Source organism: Egretta garzetta, unplaced genomic scaffold (genome assembly GCF_000687185.1).
Source record: "Egretta garzetta isolate BGI_Z169 unplaced genomic scaffold, ASM68718v1 scaffold471, whole genome shotgun sequence".
NCBI lineage: Eukaryota > Metazoa > Chordata > Aves > Pelecaniformes > Ardeidae > Egretta > Egretta garzetta.
Genome location: NW_009258629.1, coordinates 1,196,060 through 1,215,614, shown reverse-complemented (window position 1 = coordinate 1,215,614; position 19,555 = coordinate 1,196,060).

The following is a 19,555-nucleotide window of genomic DNA, read 5'->3' as shown; positions in this document are numbered from 1 at the left end:
GCCAGCATGATGCATGTATTCACAAAGCCTCCAGGAGGAAAGGAGCACAGAAGGTGGCAACATTTACAGCGCCGCACTAGGAATCCATTAGGCAGCACAGCCAATATTGTATAAGGTTTGACTTTCTCCAGCCTAACTCCTCCTCCAACGTGATCCCAGTCACCTTTGTATCCTCACCTCAGTTTCATACTGGTCATGCCACCAGTACCTTGCAAAACAGCAATCAGATTATTTCAGGTACCTTAAACTGAAAACCAAAAAAGCACACAAAGAATAGTCCTGTGGGCCAGAAGAACTGCATGGGACCCAGAGGACACCAGAGTCAAATGCTGTGTAGTATGAACGTGGCTGGTCAGGGACCTGGTTTAGACCATTCCCTAGCTCTGCTTTATTCACAATATAGAGACAGGCTGACAACAGGCAAAGCCAAAGCAGACTTGCTGGGTCACTCTCACCAACTTCAGGCAAGGGTTGGGAAAAGGCTGCATGGAATTATTCATGAATGAGGAAGGATATCAGGCACAAACTGGGAAGCATTACAGTGATGGTGATGATGACAGTGGTGATGCAGTGCAGCAATTCCAGACAAAGAAACTATATGCCATTATCTCAAGCAATCTCTTTACATTTAATCTATTGTTTTTTAAAAACGGCTGAAAAAGAGGTAAGTGGCTGATTGGGAACTAAACCAATTTTTTTCATTCAGCTGTTTACTGTGCTGCTTTCCAGCTGTATCAGATAGAGTATAGTACAGTTTGTGCAAGTCACGGCCATTTTATTTTTCTTATCTCTGATACGCTGTGTCGTTACCAGTAGAACCATGTAGATAAAGAACCTGTATCAAATGGAACTTTAGCTAAAATATGGCATCTGTTATATGTCAAAGTTGGCCAATTTTATATCTTTGATGTTTCAGCTAGGGCATTTTTAATAACTCACATTAGGCAGAATGAAGTCTGGCCTATGAGAAAACAGGAGGGATATCATTAATCTGTTTCTAAACAAACAGTGAATTATAACAGCTCTTTAATCTGAATAGGCCAGATCGTGAGCTGGAAGGAAGCACCTAAGTGCTAGCCAAGTTCAGCGAAGAATGGATAGTGTGTCTGTCATAATTTATCATGACATTGCTACTTTGTGATCTACAGGAAGACATTCATTGTGTTGGAAGCATTTGAGAGAGACCGCTATTTGTGATCAGTTGGTGCACTTGCTATATGTTCATCCCTTTTTGAAGACTGACTCTTTTTTTCTTTTTTTTTTTTAGCTTACTTTCTTTATCTGCGCAGTTATTTCATTGTCCTTCCAGGCACTTTAGCCTATTAATAAAAAGCAGATAGGCTATCTTTCAGTACTTAAATCACTAGAGTATTTTAGAATACACATTGGAGCATGTATACCACCAGCCTGTATTTATGAATGCAAATGTGCAAGCTGTTAATGCCTGGGTAAATCCAGAAGTTACTGTGATTGAAGAGAATATCTTGAGGCGAAGATTAAATATAGAAGTTTTATGGACTTGGTAGGCGTTTCAGGATTTGCCCAACTATTATTAGATAAACTAAGTATTATTTCATGATTACTTTCATGGAATTCTTTCAAGACAATAAATGAGCAGCAGCTCATGATAATCAAAAGAGTATACTTAGAGAAAGACATGCCAGCAAAACACAATAAACATTCTGTTAAAAGTTGCAGAATTACATATATGTAATTCAAATGCTTTGCTACCAAAATCATTACAATAAAATAAAAAACACTACAATAAGACAACTCATGAAATAAAGAAATAAAGAAAAAAAGAAAGAAGTCTTCTTATACTAAAGGAGAATCAAAATGTCTGGGAACTTGGTGGTATGTATGGCCTGGGGAAGTGTGGCTGGAAAGCTGCCTGGCGGAAAAAGACCTGGGGGTACTGGTTGACAGCCAGCTGAATATGAACCAGCAGTGTGCCCAGGTGGCCAAGAAGGCCAACAACATCCTGGCTTGTATCAGGAATAGTGTGGCCAGCAGGAGTAGGGAACTGATCGTCCCCCTGTACTTGGCAATGGTGAGGCTGCACCTCAAATGCCGTGTTCAGTTTTGGGCCTCTCCCTACAAGAAAGATGTTGCGTTGCTGGAGCATGTCCAGAGCAGGGCAACAAAGCTTGTGAGGGGTCTGGAGCACAAGTCTTACAAGGACCAGCTGAGGGAACTGGGGTTGTTCAGCCTGGAGAAGAGGAGGCTGAGGGGAGACCTTATCGCCCTCTACAACTGCCTGACGGGAGGGTGCAGTGAGGTGGGGGTCGGCCTCTTCTCCCTGGTAATGGGCAATAAGACGAGGGGAAATGGCCTCAAGTTCTGACAGGGAAGGTTTAGGCTAGACATTGGGAAATTTTTTTCAATGAAAGGGTTGTCAAGCATTGGAACGGGCTGCCCAGGGAAGTGGTCAAGTCCCGGTCCCTGGAGGTATTTAAAAGACGAGTAGACGTGGTTCTTGGGGGCACGGTATAGTGGTGGGATGGCAGTGTTAGGTTAACCATTAGACTTGATGATCTTAAAGGTCTTTTCCAACTTAAATGATTCTATAATTCTATGATTCTATGTTAGTATAAGGCATTAGTTGTCTCAGTCACCAAGGTCAATGATGTAATTAAGTATAACATCTAGACCAATGAGCTTTTCAGCGTTCTACAGGTAGCATGCATCACATCTCAGTTGTAACACCAAGCCACAGCAGGCACTTTAAAACCAGGTAGAAGCACATTTCAAGGTATATAGTCATGAGGCATTCCAATTTATAAAAACCATGGCAAAAAAAAAGCACCCAAAGAACTGAAGTCCCCTTCAGACCTAGGGTATCTAATGAACTAAAGGCACCCTTTCAAATTAGCTTTTTTTGCCGTCAAAGCTGACGACTTCATTTTAGCAAGTTTCTATGTCTTCATGTTCTGAAAGGCCAGTATGTTTTGTTTTGTAAGGGCTCCAAACATATTGAAAGCCAATTAACTTATCAAGCCTGTGAGCACTGAACAGTTTATTCAGTGAGCTTACAGATATGACTAGTTTCATCACCCCCAAAATCAGGGAAGAATAGAAAGCACAAATTAAAATGTACAGAACTTGGAGGAAAAACAGCAATGCAGACATGTTATATGGACACATCGAGGTTCTCAGTGGTATCTAGCAAAATCGAGTTCAATAAAGGTTTGGATAAAGTAAACTGCTAGCATAATACACAGAAGAATTAAGAAATACTTCTGCATGCTACTGACAGTACATCACAACAAGATTGCTAGCAGACCTGCCAGTAATACAGAAGCAAGCAATCTGGTTTTGGCTTGCCCTCAGCTGACAATTTAAACAAATTGAGAAATCAGAAATCATTGTTGGGTGAAAAGCATAATGAGGTACTTATAAACACAATATTTTTATAAATACTAAAAACACGTGCCAAAAATGTGATAAAATTATGCAAGTGAACAAACATAGGAAGGAGCGCCCAGATATCCATTGGCATAAGTAGATGAGTTTCACGAGACAACAAATAGCCTATTGACATTGTGGAAGTTGTCTTCAGATATTGAGATCCTTCAATTTAATGAATTCATGACATAGTGAAAAGGTGAAGTATATATGGAAGTGTGAAAAGAAATACCTCCAGAGAGATAGGGGTATTTTGACTTGGACTGTAAGCTAAATGTAAGGTAACTTTTATCAAGCTGTTCTGGAAATTCACAAGGACTTTCCAGGAGCTGCTTGTATTTCACATGCGACTTCAGTGATAACAAATAACATGCCTTCAAGTGTATTAGTCTTTCCAGTAATTTTAACCTTGCCTAGCTGACTTAACCTGACTGAAAATCTGTTGTGGTTTAACCAGGCAGGCAGCTCAGCCTGTCCCCAATCAGTGATTTCTCCCCCCCCCAGCCAAGTCCCCCCAGTTATACACTGAGCATGATGTCCTATGGTCTGGAGTAGCCCTGTGGCCAGTTGGGGTCAGCTGTCCTGGCTGTGCCCACTCCCAGATTCTTGTGCCTCTGGCAGAGCAGGGGAAGCTGAAAAGTCTTTGACTGGTGTAAGCCCTGCTCAGCCAGAACTAAACCATCAGTGAGTTATCAACATTCTTCTTACACTAAATTCAAAACACAGCACAATGCCAGCTACTAGGAGGAAAATTAACTCTAACCCAGCCAAAAACAGGACAAAGGCAAGCCTGTGTCTCCCTTCACCATGGATTTTTTTGTCACAGCAACTGGAACAGCACAAGATTGAAATATGTTTAAGCAAAAACCTGTGTAAATGGGAGGCCATTTTTTATTTAGGTGGACCTGGATAATGTTGCTGTAATTTGACAGCATCTTTGGAATAATAAAAAAATGTGTTATGGCATCACACCAATGTCACTTCTTAACAATGGGAATTCTCACAGAAGTTCATAAGGTCCATGTCTTAGTGCAAGAGTGTGTGGAGACATCAAAACCAGGACTGGAGACCACGGGGCCCTGGGGGACCACAACAGCTTTAGTGTTGACAGTTGAGAAGGACCTGATTTCATTTCACTTTGAAGTCATGTAAAACAAGCACATGATCTCTTTACTGTTTCTCCAAGCATAATTCTATTTCATATATTTCTCGTGTCCTACATGTTAAGGATGCCACTCATCTGACCTGCTTTTCACATTTGCTTCTCTTGACTCTTGAAGGATTCTAGAGTCACTAACTCAGAAACTGGTATTTACAGTGCAAATAAATATCCATAGCATGGTTTAGTCAGACAGACCCCATCTATCGAATTCCAAGTACAAGATGCTTTCTTTGCAAGCACATACTTATCCTGAAATGAAGAGGATTACAAGTGCAATCTCTTCTAGGATCTCAGCCCCACACTGATGCCTGTTTCCAAGAGAGAAATCCTGCCTCAGGAATTTACACTGATTGGGAAAGATAACAAAAAGTAACTTGTCCAGCTACAAGAATCTCAGGGAGAGTGAATTAGCTGAGCTCTGTGTCTCACAATGTCTGTGTCTGCACAGTGGCATACGCCATCAGCACTCATCTTCAAGTAACCTTCATTAAATCCAACATGGCTGTATTAAAATGGCATGCTACAGTAATTTTTTGAGGTAAATAAAATAGAGACTTTGGAAGAATACCACCTGACAATCCTTTAATGGCCTTCCTATTTTACATGTGTATACACTAGGTATTGTTTAATAGTCTAGTCTGTGCAAAATATTTTATTTGGATCTATAATGTACGGAGGGAAATTTGTAAAATGATCAAAAATAACTAAACTCATGGTTTAAAGATACTTACCCTGAACAGATCCTGAAACTTGTTATTTTAATGTTTCTTACTAAAGTATTGCCCCGGCTGTGTAAGATATTCTACCATTTTGCACACCATCTCATGTATTGGGAGTCCTAAAACCAGACAATGATTGCTTTCTCATGGAACTGAAGTTCTTATGCCAAATTTCTTCTGAACACATTTTTTAATTTATTGATTAAAACTGGTTTGAGCTGTGTCCGGCAGTCAGGTAACTTGGATCAGCTAGCAAGGAATCAGACAACACATACTGAAAATTTAGCAGACGCCCTGGAAGCATGTCATACGCTCCTGACCCTGTACCCCCTTTTTTTTTCTTTTTTCTCATTGTTATTTAGTAATGCGGGTCAGTTTGGCGGGATTGGTACCCTTTCACTGATATGCACAGGAGGCACTCACAACTGCCTGCAGACAGCCCGTTCCTTTTCAGACTGCTACTAGGTCCAGAGATCAAGGGCACATTTCACCCACAAACTGCTGTGTGCCAAACCCAGGGTGCGTAGGGTTAGCCCAGCTTTTCATGTGGGGTAAAATGGTATCAGCAATGCTATGCTGGTTTGCAGCTTCTGAGGATCTGCCCTGCTCTGTTGCTACTGTTTGTTGGGGGGGAATGATAAATGTATGTCCTCTTGAAATAAAATCAATCTGACAACCTTCACAAGTCACTAAACCAGGTCTATCAAGAGGACCAGACTGATCTCTTGGCATTTATTAGTTCCAGCCATAGATTTGTATTTGCCCTACAGGAACCAGCAGTGGGGGACCCTGGTTTAATAGAACATTTTAATTACAACACAAGTCCAGTCTGCTAAGCTGATCATTCTTTCTGCGACTACCTCAGAAAGCAGCTGGACTATGGCTCCAATCTCCTTCTGTGGGTAATGTCAGGCACGTCCTGAGCAGCTATTGGCAAAGATGCACTCAGCCAGGAAGGGCCTTCACGTAGGTATCGGAAGATGTTTTAAAAGAAGGCTGTACAGATGAGGTCTTTTTATTAGAGCCAAGGTAAGCATGGGGTTCTTTCATTAATATATTTTTGGCAGTCTTTCAGGAATGGTGGCTCACAATGCCTTCAATACCTGCAGTCATGGAGGGAGGAGGGAAAAACCTCCATGAACACTCCTTCAGTTTTGGAAGAGCCACAGTAGCCAGATAATGTATTTGCACTGAGATGCGAGTGTTCAGTCTCTCCTGGATCAGCACACAAAAATGACTCCGTGAACAGTTACTGCTGCCCCGTGGCTGGCAGGGTGCTCATGCTTGCTGTGCTGTAGCTGGCGTGTGGGTGAAGCACTGAGCAAAAGACCACATCTCTGCACCCGCCTCGAGCCAGCCAGTGGGTCTGCCTCCCTCCCTCCCTCCCTCCCTCCCTCTCCCTGCTCCACTGAATAAACTGCAAAAAGGCACGTATAAAAGCTGTGGCAGAGATAACAAGAACTGAAGGAGTCGTAGCAGGTGTTGAGCATTAGAGTACCATCTGGGACTGTCAAACTCCAGCCAAAAGAGTCTCCTCCGCAACTGCTCGGGAGGGCGGGATGGCACAGTTACTCAAGGTCAGGCAGGCAGAGGGGGAAGTAGGAACTCTGGCCCAAGCCTGCAGATTGTTACAGGAGCCAGCAAGATTGTAGCTGCGCTATTAATTACTAGGCAGCGTTAATGCAAGTGCCAGCTCACATTCCTTCTCTAATTACTTTTGCTGATGTATCGTGACATCTCGAAATCGCCCTTGACTCTGGCTGCGTGAGCCAGATTCCAGAAACATGGCGCAAACCACATCAGCAAACACTGGAAAAGGATTGCCTCTCCCTATCTGAGGTTAAATTAAGCTCAGACAAAAGATGAAAAAAGCTGAGGCCACCAGCACATACTGAAACTCAAGCACCTCTCAAAGCCTACAGGCTCGGCAGGTTATAATCAACCTTTTGAAAAGCTTCCAAGAAACACATGACACTCAGTCCAGGCTTCACATCTGCAATTTCGTTTGTCAAGTGTCCCCTGAGTCTGGTGTTATTAACATACCTGTATTCTCTGTCAGCTGCAACTGCTGAGGGAATTTAGGGATTCTCCCCTCTAAAATATGACAACGGCTAAATGTATCTTGAGCAATGATCAATTGAAATGCACACATTTTGTGGCTGGCTATGCTGTGACAGATCAACTAGGAAAAGCACCTGTAAATCCCACTAATACATGAATGCATTTGTTTCTGGAGCTCTCTTTTACTGGAAAAATAAGAACAAATCAACAAATAATTTTTAACATATCTTACGTGTTCAAACTAAAATATAGTGAAGATGTAAAATCAGACTTTAAATAACTGGGAGGTGATTAGGCTCACTCTTTTCTGAGTTATTTTTATCAATGTCGCTGTGTAGTTTTTATTAGGTAAATAAATGTGTACAGACAGTGAAATGCTAACCAACCACTTTGCACTTGTAGCTCACTTTTCAACTCATTGGGGAAGAGTTGATGGAAAGCTGTCTGGCAGAAAAGGACCTGGGGGTGCTGGTCAATAGACAACTGAATATGAGCCAGCAGTGTGCCCAGGTGGCCAAGGTGGCCAACAGCATCCTGACTTGTATCAGAAATAGTGTGGCCAGCAGGAGTAGGGAACTGATAGTCCCCCTGTACTTGGCAATGGTGAGGGTACACCTCAAATGCTGTGTTCAGTTTTGGGCCCCTTCCTACAAGAAGGACATTGAGGCGCTGGAGTGTGTCCAAAGAAGGGCAACAAAGCTGGTGAGGGGTCTGGAGCACAAGTCTGATGGGGAGTGGCTGGGGGAACTGGGGTTGTTCAGCCTGGAGAAGAGGAGGCTGAGGGGAGACCTTGTCACTCTCTACAACTGCCTGAAAGGAGGCTGTAGTGAAGTGCAGGCTGGTCTCTTCTCTTAAGTAACAAGTGGTATGACAAGAGGAAATGGCCTCAAGTTGTGTCAGGGGAAGTTTAGATTGGATATTAGGAAAAATTTCTTAACAGAAAAGGTTGTCAAGCATTCAAACAGGCTGCCCAGGGAAGTAGTTGAGTCTCCATCGCTGAGGTATTCTACAGATGGGTAGATGTGATGCTTAGGGACATGGTTTAGTGATGGATTTGGCACTGTTAGGTTTACAGTTGGACTCAATGATCTTAAGGGTCTTTTCCAACCTGAACAATTCTGTGATTCTATGTTTCTATGCAATACGTAGCCTGGAAGTTTTCATTTATTTGAAAATGTTGGTTGCTGAGGTTATGTTTAATCATCCATTCTTCTTTGTCCTCCCTCAAATAGATTTTACAGAATCAGTTACGTTTTGGTAAGACAAATGTACTTTTCTTTAATTATGTTCTCTTCATACATGCCAGGTTTTATTTAAAAAAAGAAAAGAACCAATGTACAGTGTGTAGTTTCCTGCAATACATATTGCCTTTGGTATTTGTAATTGCCATCCATGCCTGTAAAGCTGAGGGGAAACATTGCTGTAATATTATGAGCACAAAAGCTACAAAGCTATTACATATACTCATTCTCACATGTGTTGTATATTCAGGCAAGCGGCTAAGAGTACGATTACACTGGTCACACAGTAGCCAGAAGCCTTATCTTTCACTGTAAGCTCTTGGTGTTAATTCTAATGGTACTAAAAAAAGGCAGATGTCCTGTCCTGTAACTGTGGAAAGGATAAGACTCCTGTACTACAAAATCTTTTTTCCATATATTTTGAAACCTTACCATCTTTTGCAAGATCCACATGCAGATTTGTTTGGAGGCTTTGGATTTGGTTATTAGTATCACAAAGCCAATACCCTGTTGTTTCTAATCATTACGATTTTTGTTATGGTATTACATAGGAGCCAACTGCAAATGGAGCACTGTAAGACTAACTTATATACAGATGTGGGATTCTAGGCAGCCCCTGCTTTTTTAAGCACTGTCTGTCAATTCAACACAGTACTTCTCAGCTCCCTTTGCATTGTGTCTTAGAGTTTTGGAAAGGTTCCCTGTGACTGATTACATATACTTCTTTAAACTATATCCAAATGTCAGTGTCTAGGCTTAAAAATATTGGGCCCCCTCCACAAAAGTATGCTTTATCACAGATTATAGACATTAGAAAATAAATTATGGAAAAGACCTATGATATCATCCTGTCTCTCCCCATGAGCATAGGGTTGTTCTCTACAGTATATGTCAGGCAGCTTTGTTCTTTCCAGTTTAAATGACTCTCAGGCTTTCATCAGACTCTTTTACACTCTAGTTTATCTTATTGCCATGACATCTACCCAGATATTCAGCCTACATTTTACTATGCTGTGTTTCATCCCACAATTTTGAATTGTCCTTCCTTCTAAGTCAAGAATCTGGATCACGTTGTGTTCTGTGTTCTTGGGGAGCACAAAAAATTCTGGACTTAAGTAGACAGAATATGTAAGGGGGTCTCAAGTACATGCAGTCGAAACTCTCTCAGGTAATTATGGTGCCCAGGAGAATGCAAACATCTCCACCTCAAAATTATTCAGAGCAAGGAATCAGTTAGCTATTTTCTAATAGTTCCATTAAAATGAGCTTTCCCATAGTAATTTTCTGGTTGTTTTTTTTTACTGGACTCTGTGCACATCATCTTTTCAGATTCAATAGATACATTTGAATAACAGTTGAATAGCAGTTGAATATACATTATCACTCCTGTAAAAGTATATCTGTTGTGTTTTTCTTCTATTAGTGCCTTTTTAATCAATTGGTTTAAAAAGCACTTCCGTGTTAACACTCATGTTTGCACTCCCACATACCCTGCAGCGTCCTACCTCTGACCTTGGTCTGACACAGTCACTTGTCCTCCAAAGCATACTGCTTCATGCACCCACGTGCACCTCAGAAAAAGCCCAGTGGACAGGCCACCCTAATTAACAAGAAGTGTTATCTAACTAATCTCATTAGACACCATAATCCTGATTAAAATGTCCAGGCGACCACCATTTAATGGGTTGAGTAAAAACATGAATCCAAAGAAAATCTGCATTTTTAATTGTCTTCAAATAATAAAATACTGCTTTTTACTTCCAAAGACTTTTCACAAATAGCATTACCTAAAAAGAAACAGGAGACTTCATGATAGTTTTTAGGCAACTGTATCATTTTGCATGCCCTCAGTAGCATTTCAAATAAGCGTATTAAGTATTAGACAGTCATCAATTGTACATATATAGTAGGTTGGCCCCAATATATGTATGTGTAAATGTGTATGGGGAGGGGACTGTATATGTATGTTCATACATACACATATGTAGGCTGGCTGTTGTGTTTGTAAGATGCTTAGCACCCAGGAGAGAGAAATATTGACTGGAACACCAAATTAGTTGCATCTTAAGAATCAAAGCTTGAGGAGCGCTGTACCCCATGAAACAACTGCTATACCCTACCCCCCTTCACCTCTTGCCACTTCGGCTCTACGCGTTTTGGCATCGTGAGCATACACTTGCCACTACACAGTGTGTGGCCCAGTGACTCATGGGCGTGTATCTGCTCCACCTCCGATAGCAGTGCTGTGAAATGCTGTGTTCCCTGCTCAAAGCCAACCGTGGCAGCAGATTGCACAGAAATGGCCTTACTGTAAGCTTGAGTTTGTCAGTGTTTGCTAAGCAATTTTAAGCATGCTAAGCTTTCTAGCCTCTTTACAGTTTAAAAAAGAACTTTATCTTCTCTCCTCTCTTGAGTACCCTCCCACTAGAAGAGAAGCAAACCTGCTCTAAGATACTTCAGAAGCCTTTCTGGCATCATGACAGATATGAATGGCAGGTACTATAACCTCTGGCTCTTATTTTTCATGCATTTTAGTAATTACTGGCCTAAATTCACCACTGCCAGAACTCCATTCATTCAGCAGCAGACCCTCCCAGATAAATCTATCCCCCAAGTTTAAGTGGCTGCTGTACCTGCTCTGGCTCAGCACTGCATTGACAATGTAGTCCTGAGAAAATGTTCCTAGAAATATCTGTCTCCCATTCCCTCTGCTACACAGGCATTTATTTCAGAAAGCTCTTGTCATACATTCCTTCAGTTTATCTCGTTTCATGATTCTCAGTTCTAAAAATTTGACAGAGAAAATGCATTTGTTTCTACTGGAAGAAATCACCACTTTGCTGTTCTTCACTATTGCAGACATCCACCAAACTCAAAACATCTGCACTAGCTGCTGGCTTAAGCAACATCTACGTAAAAGGAGCCAGACCCAGAACCTCAGAGGAATGTAGGTCCCTGAGCACCACTGACAGAGATCTATACAATAAGCAATACTGGACAGAACAACAATCACTGTTTCTGAAAGCACAAGGTCACTGGGCGCCAGAATTTTAACCATGTAATTTAGGATGACGTAGAAGCCAAAAGCGTATGTAAGTCCAGCGATACAACAGACTGACGGATGAGCAACAGATCCAACAGATCCACTGACTGCAGTTACCTGTGATGATCTAGACACAACTTCCAGCACAGGCAGCCTCTAAAGCAGTGATTGCTGGAAACTAGAAGGACATACCAGAGAAAGGTTTTTCTGTATCTGCCCGGTTCCTACACCTGTAAGCACCTGCTGCTCACTGTTGCTGGAGAAGACACTAGAGCAGATGGCCTACTGGTCTCAAAAATATTGTAGATCCTGCAGTGTCTTTGAAGATAAAAGCCCCCAGTGCCCTTGTGATCATGTGGTATGGATCAGATCTCATGAAGGCCCTATTCTGACAAGGCACCCTTCCAGACAGGTACACAGTCTCTCAGCAGCTTTTGTAATTGACCCAAAGATGCATGTGTGTGTTCTTGGTCTTAATATCAGACAATTGTTCCTGGCTGTAGAGTTTTGATGGAAGGATTTCACATGGCCCCTGGGGTGGGTAATAAGTCTGCCATGGATTAGGTAGAGGTCACTACAGCCATGGGGTGGATTGGAGAGGCTGCCCAGCTGCTCCCCTTGAGTGTGACGTGAAGCATGTGCCACACAGGAGGAGCAGGGACAGTCTCCTGCCCCCTCCCCACCATCCACTAGCAAATCTCCTCCCGGATTAAGCAAGTTCAGCTAAAGGTTGTCTGTTATCTGGCTTTATTTCATACAGATCTCTTTTTTTTTTTTTCTGCGTCTGAGCCCACTGCAATATCTTTTTTTGGTGAGCTTCTATAATCTGTCTTAGCTTCCAGTGAAAGATTGGTAAAAGCCCTACAGTGTGTTTGTGTGCAAATACATGTGTGTGTGTATGTGTGTGTGTAATTTTGCAAATCTCAGTAGGCAAATGACTGATAGCTATTTGTTGTTCATCTTGTTTGAGTGGTCATCTAAAGCCATTACATACAACAAAATGTACTTGATAAAATTCTTCCTGGAAATTGTAAAGCTCTAGCCTTGCTTGCATAAATTTAAATCCCTGTACAGTCAGAATCGTCATAAAAGATTTATGTGTAATTATCAATTTTGGGAAAAAAGTAAGAAAACTCAGAAAGTAGATGACTGATATTTTAGAATAACAGTATAATAAAGACCAGCTAAAATTTCTCATTGATCCATAGACACTCATGACATTTCCATGATTTGTAGACGTCACAATTTCATATTCATGCAGCTGTCAAGACAGTTGTGTATTATAACCAACCTCATGAGTCACAGCAAACCAATTCTGAAATAGAAAAAATATTTGCAAAGGACTTTCTTTACTATTAAGCCAACTTGAATGTTAACACAAACAAATCAAACATGTCTTCCCACATACTTAAAAATATCTTGGCCTGTTCCATAAGACTCACTTTTTCTAAAAATGAAGGTACCTGTATTTACTGCTGTGCAGCCCTATCCAGTCCTGATAATGTTATAACAAATAGCTTAGGACTTACAGACTGCCAAAGCGACTCCTGCTAGCAAAGAAGAAGATACACAACACGCAAAAGTGCTGTAATTTCAAAATAATTCAAGTACACAAACATGCTCAGAGAACTTTAAAACGCCTCTGTCTTTAGTCAGTCATGGTTCATCTAGCTTTGCAAAGTGTCCATAAGGGATGAGGGGATGGGTCTGGAGGTTGTTTATTTTTAGTGCTTAAGTTAGTGAGGAAAGAGCTGCTGCTGCCTTTGTGCACTTCCCTCTATCCACTGCCTTTCTGCTGCTGGATACAGAAGCGCTGCCCCAGAGCTGGCCAGGCGAGACCTGCCTGCACCCAGCCGGTGTGGGACGGAGCCCACGGGCAGGCTGGGGACAAATCCCACCAGCGCCGAGCACAGCAGGCCATCACAGGAGGGAGCAGGCATATAAAACAAGAGGCACACATCCTGACAGTCAGGAAAAACAGAATTAATGGGGGCATGGGCAACACTCTATATGGTCCCCTGCTGTCCTGAGCATGCTGCAGACATCTCAGCCAGGCAAAGAGTTTGTGCAGGCATACAAACATCTGTGATTCAAATAGCCCTTTCATACAAAACGCACGCTTCAGCACAGCCCCAGGCTGACGCTCAGGGTGGGGGGAGCCCAGAGGTGCAGGAACTTTCTGGGAGTTTGCTGGGAGCCCAGGCCAGCTGAGGGGCTGTGTTAGCCCCAGGGCCACTGCCCACAGGCACAGACCCTCCCTGGCACCAGGTGGCTGCCACCGGCTTGCCCACACCAGGCTGGGCCTGCAATCATGCCCAGCATGGGCAACACATGACCAACCCATGCAGAAGTGTTTTAAAGTTCTTTGAGAATGTTTCTCTTCTTGAATTATTTTGAAATTACAGCACTTTTGCGTGTTGTGTATCTTCTTCTTTGCTAACAGGAGTCGCTTTGGCAGTCTGTAAGTCCTAAGACATTTGTTATAACATTATCAGAAGTGGACAGGGCTGCACAGCAGCAACTACAACAAGTACCTTAATTTTTAGAAAATGCCTGTTGCTGTGACTGACACTTTCTGCCATGAAAGCTGTCTTCTCAGCTGTCTCAGCCAGCTGCGACAAAGCAAAGACATTTCCCTACCAGCTATATCTCCAAAGAAGCTTTTCACGTTCACCTTTTGCTTCGCTAATACCTGTTTTCACTCTTTTCCAGGACTTTTTTTCCTCCTTGTGCTTATTTTTCCCAGGTATATATGCGGGATATCACAAACAGACACTCCAAGCTGAAAAATGTGTGACTGCATTAGTACAATGCTGGGCTTGAGCTGACAAACCAGGCTTGTCTTTGTGTCAGACCACAACTGAGTGAGTTTGTGCCTGTCCATCATATGCAGAATAAACACACACAGAGTTTTCAAGTGGTCCCAAAGAGCTTCCAGTTTCTCTTGCCAGTTAAAGTATCCACATAGTTTAAGGCCACACTTTGACCCACTTGGATGGCTTTGTAATCTCGGGAAAGGTCCTCTGAAGTTCAAAAATCACTTCATATAAAAGCCACTTATCAGCAGCAAAATATGTTTTCTACATTTCTGTTGCACGCTGATTCTAGAGGTCACAGTAAGAAATGAGCAAACTTTACAACAGCCCTCCTGCAAACATCCAGTCAAGCACTTAAAACTACACCAGTTCTATGTATAAACTTTTCTTTTCTGCAAATAAGTGATGAATATTATTACAATGTTATTATTTCCAGTAAACTGGAACAGCAGAGCCTATCAGAGCAGACTGCAGAAGAACACAGCAATCACCCAGGTTAGTATTTAACCAGTAAGGTCACCCTGGCTGCCACAGCCAGAATACCGAGTGACCCAGCACCAGCCTGCCATGGCCACTTGGAAGCCCTTTGCTAGTCCTAGAACTGCTAGCCAGGTGTGCGATCCTGCTCTGGCCTTCCAAGCAACCTCTATAACGTACTTCACCTCAGTGACTTTTTCTAACCTTTTTATGTGTTGTCCAGGTAGAGGAAAATCTTGGAACCTCCGAAGAGTTTCAGGTTGGGTTTCAGCCCTGCATGACACCACGGGAGCACAGGGGCTTGCTTGGCTCTTCCAGTACCATCGCAATTTCACAGTAATTACAGTTGTTATTGTACAGATGGAGAGGGCCTCCATAAATAGGTCTTCTAAGTCTGGGAACTACCCTGGTTACATCAAAGCAGTAATAAATGCTGCTGCAATCCGGAGTCCTGCTGGGTTGCAGATTCGATGCACCTTCAGCAGCTGTAATAGTGTAATTCTTCAAAAGGGTAACATTGTTTTGCCCAGTGTGCCTGCTTTTCTTCTGAACCTACCTCTGGTGCTGTGGCCTACTCAGCTGCTTAACTTCAAATTCTGACAGTGAGTGCGCTATGTATATTAAGATACCAGTTAAATGTTTGTATTTTTGTTTAAGTTTCATTGGCACACAGCTGAATTGCCACTTCTGTGTAAGCATAATAATACCAAACCTGTGTGCTCCATTACTACTAATGCACTTGTCACCTTGCAAACCTGAAGTAAAGCTTGTAATCTGGGGTGAGATATCAACAGGAGTCCCAGGTATGGAAGGAATGCAGGACTAAACCCTTTGTGCCACAATTTGCAGTTTGCATGTTACAGACACCTTTTTTTTTTCCTTTTATCTGGAGCTTTGACATACCTTGGCAATGAAATGTAGAACATTGCTAATCAAAAACTTTAGTGGACACATACTCTCAATCACCCCAAACACAAAAAAGACAGAAGTCATCAGCTCATTCACTCCGTATTATATACCTCACTGTAATGATGCTGAAGAGAGTCAGAGGAGTGGCTTTTGGTGCAATATTATGACCTAGCTGTCCCAGCAAGACAGTGGCACAACGCGACTGGGATTCCCAAAGTGTGCATCCCCATCCACTGGGGAAGAGGCAGCCGCCTTCTCCTGGTTCGGTGCTGCAAGGGGTGGCCTTCTCCCTTTGCCTTTTAACTCTACAGAGATGCACCAATCAGCCCGTTTTGTGATTTCATTGCACTCTTCTTGATACTGTTTTCAGCCCACCTGCAATTTTCTATCTACCTTTAAATGACTAAGTTTTCTTGTTTAAGATAGAGTATTTGGGAGTCAAAGAGTAAAAACATATGTTAAGCTTTTCCCGTATTTTACCAATGCAAATTTGCTATCACAAAGGTTTACAGCAAGGCTCTCAAAGCTTGCCATTCATAGATGATTAGTCATGCTCTGTACTGTTACTTAGTATCTGGAATGGGACTTCATTAATTTGCAGGCTTTCTTAATGCAATGCATAGTGTCAGAGATTACCCGTTTCCCAGAAATGAACTTTTCTTCCTCCGCTTAAAAGGATTTAATAGAAAAACATTGCAAATGTCTCTGCTTAAGAGCTGCTTCTGCTGGTTCAAAGAGCCAAGTGCTGATCCCACCCCACCATCTACTGGACCTCTGCAGAATCACAGGACTGCCTTACAGACTCTTCGCTCTGCAGGCCACCATCTGAAAAAGGCTGGAGACCAGGGAGGGGAGGGCTCACAGGAAAATAATATCACCACACACTCGTCCTGCAGTTGACCAGACAGATGCTGGTGAGCACTATTTAGACACTGTGGTTACCAGGCTACGTGAACTCTTGGTGTGACCTGGAAAACAGACTTCTTTTTTTTTTTTTCTTTATGTTATCTTCTAGGACATACAATAACAGAACTTAAAAAAAAAAAAAAAAAGAGGGCTTGCACATAAATTTCCTTTTACCATTGTAATACCATGAATGTGACGTGTCCCGGCTCCGGCTCCCTGGTATCGCAGACAGGGGTGTGTACTCAGGACAGACTCCCCTGAACCTTGACTCTCCTGACTCAGCAGGTCTCCACAACCAGCCCATCTCTTCCACATGCACATCTGGCTTGCCCACTCTGCCAGGCTCTTCAAACCAGCCTTACACCATGCCAGAGGTACTGAATGCAGTTTTAGACCTGAAAATATCATGAAGAAGTCTTTGGAGGGTATAAAGAGAAAGCTACAGCATGGTAAAGGTGATAAACTCAGTGGAAGACTCCCCACTCCTTCTGAAGTAGGCACAAAAATCAGTCTGAGAAAAATTTTTAATTTGGGTTATAGATTATAATTTGGGGAAACAATGCCCATAAAACCAGTTACTTTTTAGTAGCCCTACTCTAATTACAGAGTGGACTCTCAGATTTGATTGCCTTGTTACTAAATTTGTCTCACAAGATGCTAGTGATATCCCAGTAAATTGTTTCATGGGAGATGTCCTGATCCCATTGAAGTCAAGGGCAAAAAGTCATATTGACTTAGCAGAGGATGTATATGGCCTTATAAAGCAGGGACCAGAGCAGAACAGATCCTCACTCTGTCTTACATTTCATGTTGGAACCTCTAAGATGCAGCTGTGACTTTATTCTCCTTTCTTTAGTCACTGTTTATCTGCTGACGTTTTAACAAAGATTTTGTGCATTTGGGTGGACCCCAGATCTGTCCGCACCAGGGAGCACAGCTGAATCCTTCTGCCTGGCCAGGGGTCTGACTGCTCCACACAGGTCTGAGCTTGGTGCTAACACTCCCAATATGGAGGATGGAGCCCCAGATCCAATCAAGAGTTGGTTTATATATAGCGTGGTACTTGAAATATCAAATTATTATTACTGGATTTCATTAGGAATGGGAAGTTAAGATTGATGGTATCCCATTGTTCACTTCAACGTCCATTGCTTACCAAGAAATACTGAGGGTGTGAACTTTCAGGCCTGCAATGCACCAGTGGAGAAAGCAGGGAAACACTTCACCCCTGGGGCTGCTGTCTCCACAGTGCTGGCAGCTGGCAGTGCTCCTTGCAGATGAGGCACTGCTGCTCTAGGGGGCTTGCAAAGGCATGAGGTCATCCTTCCTCCACAGCACAGACTGTGTCAGGGTGAAAATGGATGCAGAACCCTTGCCCACTTGCCAATGTCCTCTGCAGGGGCAGCAGAAGAGCACACATGTCAGCTGGGTCTGTGCTTGTGATGGCAGCGTAGCACAGAGCGGGTGCTGGCAGCTGTGAGCACCGATGATCTCACGGTCTCTGCAATGCCAGTCCTCAGCCCTGCTCTGCACCCCGGTAAATAACGTTTACACAGCATTTTAATACATGTTTGGACCGTTGTCTGTGGCCTTACCACAACTTTTGCATTCACCTAATGAACAACAGTTAGAAAGAGAAGGAGAGTTAACTACCCTACATACAGCCAAACGCTGGTGCACAGGCAAATGTGTGCAAACAATCATGCAAAAAAAGCTCTGTGTTCCTCCTACTCTCTTTTCATTACCTTTTCTATACCAGGGCTTTCTTCCACTAACAAATAACAACCCAAAAAAACCAGTAAAAGGCATAAAAAGTCATGAATACTTTGCTGAAATTAAAGAATAATGTAAATTAACAATACTAAAGCTGTCATCTTTATCTGCTCCCTAGACCAGGGTCTACCTCTTTTGTGCTTTTTACTGTCCTTAGCGAGGATTGGTTTCATAGCCACTAAGCACAGGAGGCCCTGAGGAATTTGGAGATATTTCCTTCAAGTCTTCTAAAGAAGCAATAAAAAGATACTTATGGAGAAGCCAGCAACTCAAGCCCAACTCCTAAACCTCGGCTTTCTGGCTATCTGCCATAGTTGAGACACAGAACTGTGTTCACCTGGACTTTGTGTCTACATGGGGAAAGGTGTTTTGCTAAAGCATTGGCCTTGCTTCTCTTCTGATGGCCGTAGAGGGCAGGACATGCCAGCTCTCAAACACACCCTGTCCCTGTGGGCTGTGGACACATATCTCAGAGGAGGTGCCCGGCTTTTCTTTAGCTGAAGGCAAGCTGAGCCCCTGGCAAATGTACACAGTGCCATAGGGAAGACTGTGCCCCACATGGGACCCATGAGGAATCAGCTGCCAGGTGTTTCTCCCCCAAATTCTCTGGCTGCATACCTGCAAAGCACCTCATTCCCAGATTTGTGCACTGCAAGAGTGAGACTGGACAAGTAATCTCCAAAGCCCATTGCCCCATCTGAGGAGCAGGATGGAAGGACAGAGGCCCAGGAATGGTAAATGAGCAGACAAAACTGTGAGCATTTAACTGATCGGATTAGGTAGAGGATGGTGGAGCAGAGATCTAACTGCATAACCTGCACTAACAGCCGTGCCCAGGGTCAGAAACCCTGTGCACACAGAGAGTTTTGTCACACGCAGGAAGCAAAGGCCACTTTTGGGGTCTGCTGAAGGTCACCAGGGGTGATATTTTGCAGTTCAGAACACCTGACCACAGACACATCTCCAGCTCCAGAGCCTCCTCCATGAAATCAGCAGCCGTGGCAGCTCTTTGAGCAGAGCCAGGGTGTGAGACTGGATGGAGG